Raw genomic sequence first — 14872 nt, 5'->3', positions numbered from 1 at the left:
GCAGGGACCGAGCAATGGGAGCTCACCCCATCGCGGGGATTCGAACCGCCGACCTTCTGATTGGCAAGTCCTAGGCTCTGTGGTTTAACCCACTGCGCCACCCGCATCCCGCTGTATGTATGGTAAGTGGTAAAAAGCAGGTTTCCAGAAGGTCCACTTTTGCATTTCTGAAATTATAGTAGACCAACTGGGGAGGCAGAGCATGGTTAGTCCTGCCTGTATAACAGGGATTAGGAATCTTTTTCAGCCAAAGGGTTGCATTGCCTCTAGGCAACCTTTTGAGGGCTACATGCCAGTGGTGAACGGGGCCAGAGGCACATGTAGGCAATGATTGTAAATTTCCCCTTTGCCCAGTAGGCTAGTTTCTGCACATGCTTTCTCACATCCCTCCCTATCTTCCATCCTGGCAAACAGGAGGCATATTCCAGCCAGATAAAAACTTTCAATGAGGGTGTGGCATGTGGAGTCTCTTGAGGGCCAGACAGAAAGACTTGGAAGGACAAACTAGAAGTGACTTGTGAGACCCATGAACAGGTTCCTGCATATATTTAAAAGTGTTGACTGTGGCTGTGAGGGGGCGGGAATTTACAGGAGCACCTCGGCACTGGAGAAGGGATGTTTAATCATTTCCTCAGTTTCGTTTTCTTAATTAACATTTTCCCTCCTTGAAGCTGTTATTTTCCCTCCTTGAAGCTCCATGGGGTGGGGGAATGTTGGTACTGTACAGGGAGATGACATTTTCAGCTTTAATCTCCAATCTCATGCTCAGGTACTTAGGAGCATGAACACAGTAGGCCTTACTTATGAGTACACATCATAATATCAGGCTGTATACTATAGAACCTTTATGTGGCCTTCTTGCAGAAACTCAGTTTCTTTAGTGTACCAAATTTCATAGTGCTTTTCTGCTTTAAATTGGTGGAATGAAAAAGAAATATTTTTCAAGCTTGGAAGAATCACTGTGATGATGATGGGAATAAACTACATATCTGCTAGTAAAAGCAACATAAAGCAACATAAAAATAAAATTGAGTGTCCAAATATTGTAATGACATAGCACAATGTTTAAAAGTTGTCTTCATCTTTTACAACCTTTGAGAACTCAGCAACTGGTTTCCTATTGATGTGCTCTGCACTATCCATCCATAAGGTATTTAATCATTCCCTAAAGCAATAATTTGCTGCCACTGTCTCTACAGCAATTCTGGCTCAGTAATGTTTTTCATCTTTGTGGTTGTTTTCTTGCTGATTTCTGTAGATGCATAAATGTGAAAACTTTTGTTTTTCTTAGGTTAGCCATATTGATTGTTCATGGATTGTTCATAAACTATGGTGGATCCCTGAATGGTTCCATTTCACAGAACTATCTTGAAGAAATCTGTGTGGGTAAACTAATTCTTTCTGATGAAATATTTTCAAATAGCTAAATAGAAGGAAATGACTCCATGTTCCTCATCTACAATATGTTATACCAGAATTAATCTAGTATCAAGATACTTCCATCCTCAGTAACTGGCATTATAAAACTGCACATATTGTCTATAGAATGAATCCTCTAGAAAGCAATTGTTTTCCCTGATCAATAATATTTACAGCATAAGCATATAATAGCTTTAGTAACATCAAAGGATTCAATCTTCTATAGACCCAAGGGGGAAAGGCTGTATCTTATTTTGGTTATTGTTTTATGAACCATATAGGTTTAGCTACACATGTGGATTGAAATGGGATTTATTCATTTGGATTGCAGGAGGAATGCATATTTTCTAAAAATTAATCCCCACCAAACACATCTGATTCATGTAGGCCCAATGTTGTGATAAAGCCCTGATTATGTGAGATGTATAAGGAAATGTTTCAATAAACAAAATAGATGAAAATGCAAATTTCTGTACACAGCTTACAAGGAATGCAATCTTGCATTGAGATTATGAATGGGGAAATCCTATTTTCTACAAGGGTGCTTATGCAGGTATAGCTAGGCACAGAACTGCAATATAGAAAATTAATTAAACTCAAACGACTCCAAGGGGATCAAGGAGACATATGCAGGATGGATGAATACAAATGGAAAGATGTGTCTGAGAATTTAAAAACGAGTCTTTGCAAAATCAAGTGCCCTTTTTGTTTTACCTCCAGGTCTCTGAGTGTGCAGCCTTAATTTGGATTATTACCAAGGTTAAACTAAATTGGTATAAATGAATTTAAATCCAAATTAAATTACTGCATTCCATTTAGGAGGACTTTAGGTGTGTGCATGAAGTAACAATAGCACATAGATAAAGCTCTGTTGCAACTGTTCCAAGAGACAGCCAGGCTGGTCTAGCACTGGGATTTCTTACTGGCTGAACAGGAAGTATATCCATGCCCGTCTCCTTCTTCTCCGCCATTACAACCTTGAGGCTAGTCTGTAATTTTATCTGACTTCTTTGTAATGAATATTATGTCATCATCACACCCAGGATTCGAATCTCATGGGAGCTACCAGTCACAACCTGTGGCAAAGGCCAATGAGGCTATTGCAGAGGATGTTCATTGGTGGAAAAAGTTCAGCCATGAATTAAGCTTTTATGCTCTATGCGCTATTTCTCATCAGTTGTCATTATGAAGCTCTGCATAATTACAGAGAGTAGCCATTATGATGTGTAACCCTGGCCAAATCAGTACATTTCTAAATGCTGTTATAAATCCTCAAGAAGATGATTGAATGACCACAAACGCTTCAGAGGTGTGTGGTTTAAATAGAGAGTTAACTATTTTCATTATACTAGTACCAACTTGTGCATTGAGGATTAAGTATAAACTGTATAGTTCCTGACTAATGGGATCTGCAACGAAATGTTGCTGTGTGTTCTCTCTCCTAAAAGGAATGGTCCTGCTTAGAGTTTAAGCCAGGCATTCCCTCCATACGGAGTACAGTGGTACCTCGGGTTAAGTACTTAATTCGTGCCGGAGGTCTGTTCTTAACCTGAAACTGTTCTTAACCTGAAGCACCACTTTAGCTAGTGGGGCCTCCTGCTGCCGCCGCGCCACCAGAGCACGATTTCTGTTCTCATCCTGAAGCAAAGTTCTTAACCAGAGGTACTATTTCTGGGTTAGTGGAGTCTGTAACCTGAAGCATATGTAACCTGAAGTGTATGTAACCCGAGGTACCACTGTATTCTACCTCTGCCTCCTCTCTCCCATTCTGTTTCTCTACTCTACACTCTGTGGCTGCAGAGTATGAAGCTTTCTTTGTGTTGAAGTCTCCAATTACCTCACAGGATTCTTAGGAGAATGGAATGAAGTAAGAATGTAAGCTACTTTGTGAAATGAAAAGGATTTAACAGATAGGATAATAGCAGGCCAACTTCTTCAATGCATTAATTGTCAAGGGATAGTGACAAAAAGTAGCAGGATGAAGACAGCGATGGGGATTCTGTTAGGAAAGCAAAAACTCTTTCTACTTGCTTGGATAAGAGCGAAAAGCCTTGCCTGCATTTATTTTTGATCCATGACTAAACAGGGCTCCTACTGAATGATGATATCACACCTTCTAAATTCTTGACTCCTGTTCAGTATTCACTCTGGACACATTTCATATCATGCTGTTTGTGGTTTGTCCCTTTTCAAGATTGGGTCATTCTTCTGAGTCTCTGCCAGACTTGCATAATGGACCAGAGGCTTCTAGACAAATCTGTCAAACATGTTCTGTCTACAAAAGAACATATCCTCCTGCCACTGAATTTAGGGGGTTGGAGCCAATAATACTTGGGCCAGGGTCCAAAGAACTATATGACCAGTTCATTGCAGTCAAGGGAGCTGTGGACTTGGGTTTCAAAAGCAGATTGCGATATGGGTGGATGGCTGCTGTTCAAGAGCAGGAGTCGTGGAGCTTCTAAAAATGCTACTAGGCATGCCAAGTTATTGGGCATACTTAAATTACTCCTTGGATCTCGGCCAAAGTCAAAAATCTCCGTTGGCCCATATATAATTCTTGTGCAGGGCAGAACAAGCCTGATCTAATCTCATAGATCATCTTGCTTGTCGCACTATTCTGGGCTTGCACTTTCTCTCCTCTTCTTAAATGCTTGGCAGAGTTCATTTCCTCCACCCAAGCACCTGGCCTCATTTAAGAAAAAGACATGCTTGATGCTGATTATCATTGATCTGTAGCAATGAATGTCCTGTAAAATGACTGTGGTTGGGGGGGGGGGATATAGAACAAGGTGGGAAATGAGGTCCACAATCCTGTTTGCTCACCAAGACCTGAAATATATCGTTTCACTGAAGTCTAAAGAAAAGTTAGTAGTTGCATGGTTGGGATTGCCAGCCTTTAGAGGGCCAGTGGACACATTTGGAATTTTGAGGAAATGTCATGGGCACCAGTCATAAAATGGCTGGCACTTCTAATGGAGCAGGAAGAAACAAAATGTTGAACATGTGGAATTGATTTATTGGCGTGACCCCGCTAATTGATTTACGGTCCACAATTAGCTCTTTATGCCCGGCGCGCTTCCTCCGAGCTGCGCCACTCAGCTCCGTCTCCAGTAGCTCTCCAGTCACGCCTCAGCAGAGTTGAACACAGCAGCGAAAACTGTCACGTAGCTTCACTTAGCTTCAGACAAACACACACAGAGTCCAGGTTTGTCTAATATCAGTCCTTTATTCCGACTTTCCCCAGGAATCTCCTGGGCTCACCGCAGCCATGACTAAACTGCGACCTCTTCCCTCAGAGACCAGAGGGGAACAGAACGTAACTCCTCCCAGACTCCTCCCAGCTTCTAAAGCTGACGTCAGAATGCTGAGGCATCATGGGAACAACTTAACCTGTTAAGTTCCAAACCCAACACCCCCTCTTGCCGAACCATTCTGACAAGACCTTGTTGAGTTCAACACCTTCCCCTTTGCCTTATGCCACTTCCCGGCATCTTTCCCAGGCACCTGTTGAACCCCTTCAACATTCCCAGAATCACACTGTGCGACACTTTTCCACGCACTTGTGACCTGATACCCTATTGACCCATTTGGGCCAGCAGTTGTGTCTTCTCCGTCAGACTCTTCCCCCTCTGACTTGACACCCTGTTTGTGAGCTTTCTCCATTACGCTAACCGGAGATGAGGCCTCACACCTGGACACTCCTTTCACAACCTTTGGAGATGCCCAGACCTGCCCTGAACCCTGATCTTGGACCTGGTCCCCATCACCGGGTTCTGAACCCTGATCTTGGACCTGGTCCCCATCACCGGGATCAGCCTCTGGCTCCCTTTCCTCCTCAGAATCAGACAGACATTCTGAGAGAAAATCAGGACCATCCCTGAGTCTTGAACACCCATCCTGTTCCCAGAACTCAGCCTGCTTACTGACCAGCAGCTTGGTTTGATCACCCTCTGGGTATGCAAACTTCCACCCATTGGTTGCAGGATCATATCCACAGAAGATCATTTCCTGAACCTTTGGACCACCTGCCTCAAAGAGCTCAAAGGGCTCTTTGGCTACCCTCCCAAACCCGGGAAAACCATGTACCTGTGCACCCTTGCATGCCCAGCACCCTAGGGACCTCCCACATTTCCGGAGTTTGTACCCTTTTGTGCACCTGTGCAGCTTTTGCACATGACTGGGAACCTTAGCACACTGCGCCTGTGCTTTTTCAGCATTCCCACCACCCTCCAGAGGTGACTCCAGAACAAAGAGATTGTTCTGCCCCCTTTTCACGTTGGCCACTTGTTTCCCCCCTCTGAAAATGGAACAGGTGTCATTTTCAAAGCAAATTTTGTATCCCTGCTTCATTAGAGCTGATACAGATAACAAACAACAATTCAGTCCCGGCACAACGTAGACCTCTAGCTCCTCCTGTAAAGGAGAAAAAAACATGTTAGCCACAGCAGAAACCGACTTTCTCATTCCGTCTGCTAACATCACAGTTGTGTCCTGTTGAAACAGCCCTGCAGTTCCGCATTTCGCCAGCAGGCTCGCTTAGCAGGTGACGACCAACAGCAGTATTCAAAACCCAGCGTGTCACCGTGTCCTGGCTGGAGTTGTTCTTCACAGTTGCCATAGAAGCAGTGATAAGAAAACAACCCTCCCCAGCGTCTGAACCACGTCTTTCCCTTGCGTTCCCACGCTGGCCTCCTCTCCGAGACTGATTCCCATGGGAACTCAGCTGGTTGACCTTGGGACCTTCCTGCCCAGCTGTCTCCGCTCTCCATGGGCAGCACGTAGCAACGACGAACTCCAGTGGAAAAACACTGCCCGGGGCTCCTCCCAGCTGGCCTGGCCCTCCTTCTTCCGGAAAAGCACTCCTTGCCAGCTCCGCCCCCTCTGGCCTGGCTCCCACTGCGGCTTTCTGGGAACCTGCTTTGTTGACATTCCACTCCAGCACGCACAGTGGACAAGCCTTTACACTTGCCTTTGGAATCCTTCGCCCCCCCGATCTGCTCACTAGCACTCCTTGAGGCTAAAGCATCAGGAACAGGGGCACCAGCCATCTTTAGGCTTTTCTCAATACTTTCTCCAGGGCTCTGGCCTCCGGCTGAAGCTTCACAGCAAACGCAGCAGCACATTCCCAGACAGCCCTTGCTCCACTTCTTAGAGTGAGCATTTCAAACGCAATGTCCTCCAAGACCTGGCTGTCTGCCATCGTCTTCCCGGGGCCCCAAGCTTACTCACCAGCTTATCCGGCACCCGTTTCCAGCTGCTCCCAGCTCTCAGCTCTGCAGCAACACAGGCAACCACTTAGTGTCTTTCAGCTGCTCTGAGCTCCGCAGCTCTCCTTTGCCTCTTAACACCAGGCAAAAATCTCCGCTGCGTCCTGCCGGCTTTCTCTGCCTTAGACCGCAGACTTCAAACGCATTCCGGCACTTCAAAGCGTTCCTGTGACAGTTTTATGATCGGTGATTAAGGGTCCATAACCTGTGGAATTGATTTATTGGCGTGACCCCGCTAATTGATTTACGGTCCACAATTAGCTCTTTATGCCCGGCGCGCTTCCTCCGAGCTGCGCCACTCAGCTCCGTCTCCAGTAGCTCTCCAGTCACGCCTCAGCAGAGTTGAACACAGCAGCGAAAACTGTCACGTAGCTTCACTTAGCTTCAGACAAACACACACAGAGTCCAGGTTTGTCTAATATCAGTCCTTTATTCCGACTTTCCCCAGGAATCTCCTGGGCTCACCGCAGCCATGACTAAACTGCGACCTCTTCCCTCAGAGACCAGAGGGGAACAGAACGTAACTCCTCCCAGACTCCTCCCAGCTTCTAAAGCTGACGTCAGAATGCTGAGGCATCATGGGAACAACTTAACCTGTTAAGTTCCAAACCCAACAGAACAGATGCTAGCTAATACACAGAAACGGGGACCTACGTCAGCCACTGCCACTCTTGGTCACAGAGAGAAGCTCTTTGCACCAATCCTCTTTCTAGAATGGATGTAAGACTGGGTGTCCAATGCAGACATCCAGTTGAAATATGGCCACATTTAAGGATGTGTGTTAAGTGTAGGTGAAGCCAAGTCGGTGCAAACAGGAATGGAGCTGGAAGAGCAAACAATCTCTCATTGATTTCTATGGGGATGCATACTGAGACTTTTGTGGGTGTCATAGCAAGTACTTGTGGACATACTGGCACCAGTATGTTACATGGGGTAGGGCTTTCTAGGCTGCTTCACACCCAGACTCTGGAATCCTTCCTTTAGGAGGCCTGCCTCTCCCCATCCCATTCACTTTTCCAGAGGCTTCCTTTGACAGGCCTTCGGTTTGGAGTAATTTGTACCCATTAATCCATGAGGGATGTTTATCTGGCTCCTTTTCCTTTGCTCTGCTGCTGTTCTTCGTTGTCTTCTTTTTTTAAGCAACTGCTTTTTGCACTGTACTTGATATTCTATTGCACATTGCTTTGTGGGCTCTGGCAAAGAGAAGCCGCTAAATGACAAGTAATTAATGGATATAATTTACCACCTACTTGTGAATGGCACTCTTGAAGGCTTTGTGCACAGAAACTGAAATCATGTTTCCCACTTGCCTTACCTTTCCTGAAGATGGAAAAAATTGGGGTGGGGATAAGGGTTTGTATGGACAATACCATAGAAACCAGTTACCAATTCTGAATTCGAGTTCATGTGAATCACTACTTCATCAATGACAGCAGCATCTCTTGACATTTCAGAGGGCAATGCAGAAATCTAAATGACAGTGAAGAATGGATGCAAAGGTAATGGTGGGAAATATGTGAATAGCTCATTCTGATCTGCGTTTCCATGCATTCAGTGGAAAATATCACAATGCTCTGTTCCATCAAGTCTTTTCTATCCAGATTGCATTGTATATACTCCTACAGAAGGAAATAAAGTAGGTTAGTTACCACCCTAGACCAACTGAGTACTGTTTTATATCATTAGCATCAGCAAGGTCAGGCTGATGCCTAGAACTTATAGTTATATTTGAAAACGTTGGCAGCATTAAGATAAATTCAACAGTGTAAATATGTTTTGATGGATGTAATAATGGAATACTGAATAGTTTAGGTTATGTAAAATATGCATAAATATGTTATGCAAAATGAACCATGGAAAGAGAAGAAGGGAAGTCAGTGATATTTTAAGGTTGTTTAAATGAATACTCTAAAGCAGGCTTCCTCAAACTCGGCCCTCCAGATGTTTTGAGACTACAATTCCCATCATCCCTGACCACTGGTCCTGCTAGCTAGGGATCATGGGAGTTGTAGGCCAAAAGTATCTGGGGGGCCGAGTTTGAGGAAGCCTGCTCTAAAGTGTAAAACAGAAAATGTAATTAAAAATATATTTTAAAAAAGAAGAACTTATAGCTATTTGAAGGGTCCACTGTGCCAAGCCCCAGATCCAGTGTGATCCCTAATCTAACCTCAAACACAGTTGTTCTGGTGTCCAGATGATCAAGAAATGGGAAGTGGATTAGGGATAGTGGTATAAGTGGTACATTCTCACTGGGGCAGGGGATCTACTGTCAGGACACAATGATACCCCAATGAGAGAAATGGATCCTTCACCCCGAGATAGGGCACCACTTGTATCACTTTGTGCTAAAGCAATAGCTCAGTGGTAGAGCACATGTTTTGCATGCAATTAGTCCTACATTCAGTCCTAACATCTCCAGGTAGGACTGGGAACCCTGCACTGCCAGTCAGAGTGTACTGTAGACAATACTGAGCTAGTATCAGATCAGTGGTCTGAGTCACTATAAGGTAGCTTCCTATCCCCATTGCTCTTCCTATGTTGGGAGCCCTAGGAGACATTTCTGCTCTGGCCTGTGTGTAGATGAGAGTGGATGGTTCTTTTGCAGTGTGTCTGCTTACATGTTGCTTTAGACAGCTTTTGTGCACACCTGCAGAAGCACCGTGGTTAGATTCCAGGCTAGTAGAATCTGATATGGGCTAGAACATCCATTGTTCCTTCCAGGTATTTAAGAAATTTGATACTGCTGATGACAAAATATTTGAAATATCTAATTCATGCTAGAAAATATTTGTTAAGCATTTACCATGGTAGACAATAGCAAATTCTAATGCATATACATGCAATTGCTTGTTCTTTTGGCTTACATTCTGGTCACCCTGCATCACACAAATGTTAAAACAACAACAACCAACAGATCGTCCATGAATCAAATCTGGTGACCCAGACAACCACCCTTGGCTGATCCTCCACTTTGGCTGATCCTCCGGAAAAAAATAAGATAGGTGTTTGATCCACAGCCCCCCTGCTCACAGCTGGCTTCAGAAGAAAGAGAAGGCAGTTGAATAACAACAGTGAATAAGTGATGGGGACAACAAGTTTTTGTAATGCTTGTCTATGACCTTTTACTTTGAAATGTTCATTGTACTCAGCTCATATACAAATGTGAGCATAGGCTCAGATCTCTGCTTCTGAGCGTGTTTTCCAGTTGGCCTTGTGCTTCCAGAGTTGTTAGCATTAAGGATTGCATCAGATCCTATGGGAATGGGGGCCATGTAAATGTTAGCTGGTTTAATTGTGCCCTTGTAGCCTTTAATACCCAAAATGTCTGCACATCGTACATAACTGCTTTGTTATGAACCCATCAGCCTGAGGTGTGGCCCTTCATGATGCTGCATACATGTTATTCCAAGTCCAATTTCACACTGGGCAAAACACCACCAATGACATGTAATTAGTTTGTACCATTTGTCTAATGACTCCTATTTCCACGTGTTAAATATGGTGAAGGAAAATAGTCCTTCATTAATGGGAGTGCACTGCTCATGCACTGCTGGTACTTACCGGCGTGCAAGAGCTGTAACTCTAAAAGCTGGCATATTGCCTGACTCCGCTGCCCATTAGAACCCTTCCTGCAGAGTGACATTCCAGATAAAGGCCAGTGCAGGACTACTGGCCTGCACAGCTCCAATAGGCCTTCCAGGTACAAAACATACTTTAAAAACCACCTAAATAGCACTGTAAATAGCCCAGCAGAGAGATGGATGCAGGGAGGTATGGACAAGGGCAAATATACCCTTGCTGTAGAGGGAATTGCATGCTGCCATTTATTTTTTAAGTGGAGCTGGAATTGTGAAGGCACTGGGCACATGATTTCCATAGAATTCAAACTATAATACAATAAAAATAAAGTGCAGGACCCCAAAATTGTTGTGCTTTTTTAGGAAAACACAAAAGATGTTGAGCCTTTCCCCCCACAAAAACCCAAAAAAATCCATGTGGTTTTTTTATTGTCTTGCCTAAGGTTCAGGACAAAGTGCCGCCTTTCGGACTCCCCCCCCCCCCCCGAATGTCAATTCTACCTTTGAAATCCCGTTAATGTTTGGGAAAATCCAGATGTATGGCAGCCCTACAATATAAGAATCACAAGAAGCAATGGAAATACAATTAAAAATCAATTATGCATATTTAATGCCAGGGATATCTTCTCTTCAGTCACAAATTAACAGACATGCTGTGGACCGCCTAAATGAAGTTCAGTCCATGGATCACAATTTGGGACCTCCTGTTTTAGGGGACTGGTGCTATTTCAGGATTAGAAGTCCCTGCCTGTGTTATTTGCTTGCTTACCTCCTGGTTAACCTAGATACATTTGTAAATACAGTGGTACCTCTGTTTACGTACTTAATTCATTCCGGAGGTCCATTCTTAACCTAAAACTGTTCTTAACCTGAAGCACCACTTTAGCTAATGGGGCCTCCCACTGCTGCTGCGCCGCCGCCACGCGATTTCTGTTCTTATCCTGAAGCAAAGTTCTTAACCCGAGGTACTATTTCTGGGTTAGCGGAGTCTGTAACCTGAAGCGTATGTAACTTGAAGCGTTTGTAACCCGAGGTACCACTGTAAGCAGCTATTACACCCCTGACCAAAGTATCTAAAACTCTTCTCGAATAAATTGACTGACCCTGTAATTCTGCCCTGGGAATTTCCTGCCACTTGGGGAAACGGCATGAAACAGCTAATGGAGTTACCCTGCTTACAGCCAGTCAGGACTCTTGTGGGCGTCCCCACAATGGCTTATCTATTAGCTGAATGGATAAGATTTAAATGCCCTGCCCATTTCTAACTAGCTGGGCAAGTTCCACTTTAGAATTAAAGTTGGGCAGTTACCATTGGTAATTGACCCTCCCTGTGATACTTTTAAACTCCCTGTAATAACTTTACAAAAATGAAAGACATGCATGATTTGTTTTGGATGTAAGCATTGGTCTCAAATACTGCAGTTATGAAGTCCCAAATGTACAATGATTTATGAGTGTGAGTGTGTTTGTGTGTGTTGATGTATTCAGTGACCCTGATGTAATTCAGCTTGGGCCAAGAAGATGCTGGAAAGTATTTCTGACCCTGCTGCCTTTGTTGACATCACAGAATGTTCTGACACAAGGCAGGAAGCTATTTTTCCTATCTTTTACGCACAAACTGAAATAATGGGGATGTTGTTCCCTGGCAGAACTTAGCGTGTAGCAGATCCAAGGTCTGGTCCACAGCATCTAAGATTTAAAGACTCTCAAGTAAAAGTGCTGCTCAAATTTCTGGTGGTCTGTTGCTGCTCTGCATATTAGGAAACTATACTGTGCTGGATGGGCATTAGACAAATCCGTATGAAAAGAAGAGGGCATTGCAGGGGATCCTGAGAGCTGAGGCTATGACCAGAGCCAAGTCCTGGGAAGGATGGGACAGGAGGTAGTTCCTGAATACAGCAGACACAAAGAGCTAGGCCTTAACTTTGTAGAGAGCTCTTTGTGTTTGTATAAATGATTAAGGGTCAGAAATATTATTCACTGGCTTTAAAAGCTCTGCCTCCAGTTTAAGCCAAAACTAAGCAGTAACTTGGTATTCCCATCCACATTATGGGTATATTATTATTATTTTATTGCTCAACCATCCAAGTAGGGTGATTCTACTACTTCCCTGGGTCACTGTTTTTCATTTATAACCCTTTCCTTCTTGCTTGTCCTGAAATTTCGTGTGGATCTACATACCTGCAATTTAAATGTGCTTCACCCATTGCAAAAAAATCATAGGAAAAGGACTTCCTATAAGGCAGCTTCATGTTCTGAGCCAGGCCATTGGCCCATCTAGTTCAGTATTGTCTACACCAGGGGTTGTCAACCTGGTCCCTACTTCCCACTAGTGGGTGTTTCAGGATTCTAGGTGGGCGGTAGGGGGTTCTACGGCACAAGCTGAATCCTCCTTCCATCTAGCACTGGTGGGTGGGTGGTAAGGAAATGTTACCATCAAGAATGATGCATTAGTGGGCGGTAGGTATGACTACCCGTGGTCTCCACTAACTGGCAGTAGCTTTCACCCAGTCCTATCTGGAAATACGGTACTGTGAGTTGAACTTAGGGCCTTCTTCATACCAAGCAGATGCTGCACCCCTGAGCTATAGCCCTTCCTCGAACCTCCACATGCAACCAGTGTGTAGCTTTGAAACACGCAATGATTGCACATATGATCTCAGGCTCATTTCTAACTAGACATGGATAGGGTCAAGCTGATACATATATGAGAAGAAACGTGGTCTAATATTTCAGGAAGTCAAGAGGTGGGGGAGTCGCTATGCTACTTATCTGCTACTATGCTGAAGCTGGTTGCTTCAAGAAGTAGAATTTAGGGAGATAAGTAAAAGCTGCTAGATATTTTTTTTTTTTTGTACAGCTAGACTTTTTTTGACATGTTGGCCCCATCAGTGGGGAGTGCAATTGGATGCTCCATTTCAAGCAGCAAAATGTCTTGAGCTGGCACTTGTGGCTCTCTTTTAATCAGGCTTGCATATATATCCAAAGTACATTTCACATTGCTCATGTTGAAATGATGAGAAGAGAGATGCAAGGCAAACTCTGCCCTACTGATGTCCTGTTGGTGAAGTGAACCAAGAGTTGTTGTTGTCGTTTAGTCGTGTCTGACTCTTCGTGACCCCATGGACCAGAGCACGCCCGGCACTCCTGTCTTCTACTGCCTCCCACAGTTTGGTCAAACTCATGCTGGTAGCTTCGAGAACACTATCCAATGATCTCGTCCTCTGTCGTCCCCTTCTTCTTGTGCCCTCAATGTTTCCCAACATCAGGGTCTTTTCCAGGGAGTCTTCTCTTCTCATGAGGTGGCCAAAGTATTGGAGCCTCAGCTTCACGATCTGTCCTTCCAGTGAGCACTCAGGGTTGATTTCCTTCAGAATGGATAGGTTTGATCTTCTTGCAGTCCATGGGACTCTCAAAAGTCTCCTCCAGCACCATAATTCAAAAGCATCAATTCTTCGGCGATCAGCCTTCTTTATGGTCCAGCTCTCACTTCCATACATCACTACTGGGAAAACCATGGCTTTAACTAATCGGACCTTTGTTGGTAAGGTGATGTCTCTGCTTTTTAAGATGCTGTCTAGGTTTGCCATTGCCTTTCTCCCAAGGAGCAGGCATCTTTTAATTTCGTGACTGAACCAAGAGACTGAACTACAAATCAGACTCCCCCTCTGCCATGAATTCATTTAGATAGCCTTAGGCAAGCCATTCTCTCTCTGTCTCGGACTGCAGTCCCGCCCCCCGCCCCCCCCCCCGCACACGCCATCGTCTGTAACAAGAGAGAGAATAGCAACTTACTTTACAACCAGCTAATGCTTGGAAGCACACTTGGAAATATATTAAAATGCCCTGCTGGGTGAGGTTAAAGCCCTATCAAGTCCAGCATCCTGTTCTCACAGTGGAGAACCAGATACCTATGGGAAGCCCATAAGCAAGATCTCAGTCCAACTAGTCTTGAGAAGCAGACTGCCTCTGCCAGTGGAAGGAGAACATAGGTATTGTGGCTAGTATCTATCGTCGTATCTCATTTTCCCTTTAGAGGACACTGCTGTTACCTCAGCTAATGGCAGTCTTGGCTCTGTCTTGCTGGCTGCCATGATGCCTTCGTAGCTGAGCTTTACTTGAAAAGCCTCCAGATCTGCCACAGGCAATTTGTTTGCTTCCCTCTATCCCAAAGTATCCTTTGTTGCCGTGGGTCCGTTGTGTGTGTGTGTGTTTAAGAAGTGAAATTGCTGTCAAGTTGCTTGGAGGTAGTTGCCATGAAGAATGAGGCCTATTTCAGGATTCTTGAGTGAACGGCATGTTTGTCTGAGTTATAATAGGCAGGCTGGAAAGAGAACAAAAGCAAAGGGGAGTATGAAGCACAGAACCCTAAACAGCCCTCTGAGGTGATCATTAAGGCCATTGCACACAAATGTAGAGAAGAAAGGTATTCTGGTGCAACCCAGCTCTTGTAAGTGCAATAAAAAAGCCCAGATGTCCAGCCTATTGCTGCTTTCAGTTCCCCTCTTATTCTTTGGCCTGGAAAGCTTGCTCCCCCCCACCCACGTTTCCACACCAAACCCTATTCTCACATCCAGCCTGGCTATTTTCACTGCTCCCCCCACAAAA

General features: G+C 44.5%; 1 long non-coding RNA gene across 1 annotated transcript in view; it reads right to left on the bottom strand.

Moving 5' to 3' along the window:
• Positions 1-12344, bottom strand: part of LOC308479485 — a 39937-nt gene extending 27593 nt beyond the window's left edge. Inside the window, exon 1 of the long non-coding RNA XR_013987706.1 lies at positions 11368-12344. This is a non-coding gene — a long non-coding RNA (uncharacterized lncRNA). The remainder of the gene's footprint in view (positions 1-11367) is intronic.
• Positions 12345-14872: the final 2528 nt, after the last annotated feature.

Source organism: Podarcis pityusensis, assembly GCF_964106645.2.
Source record: "Podarcis pityusensis genome assembly, chromosome: 6".
NCBI lineage: Eukaryota > Metazoa > Chordata > Lepidosauria > Squamata > Lacertidae > Podarcis > Podarcis pityusensis.
This window is presented reverse-complemented; position numbering and strand designations above follow the sequence as displayed.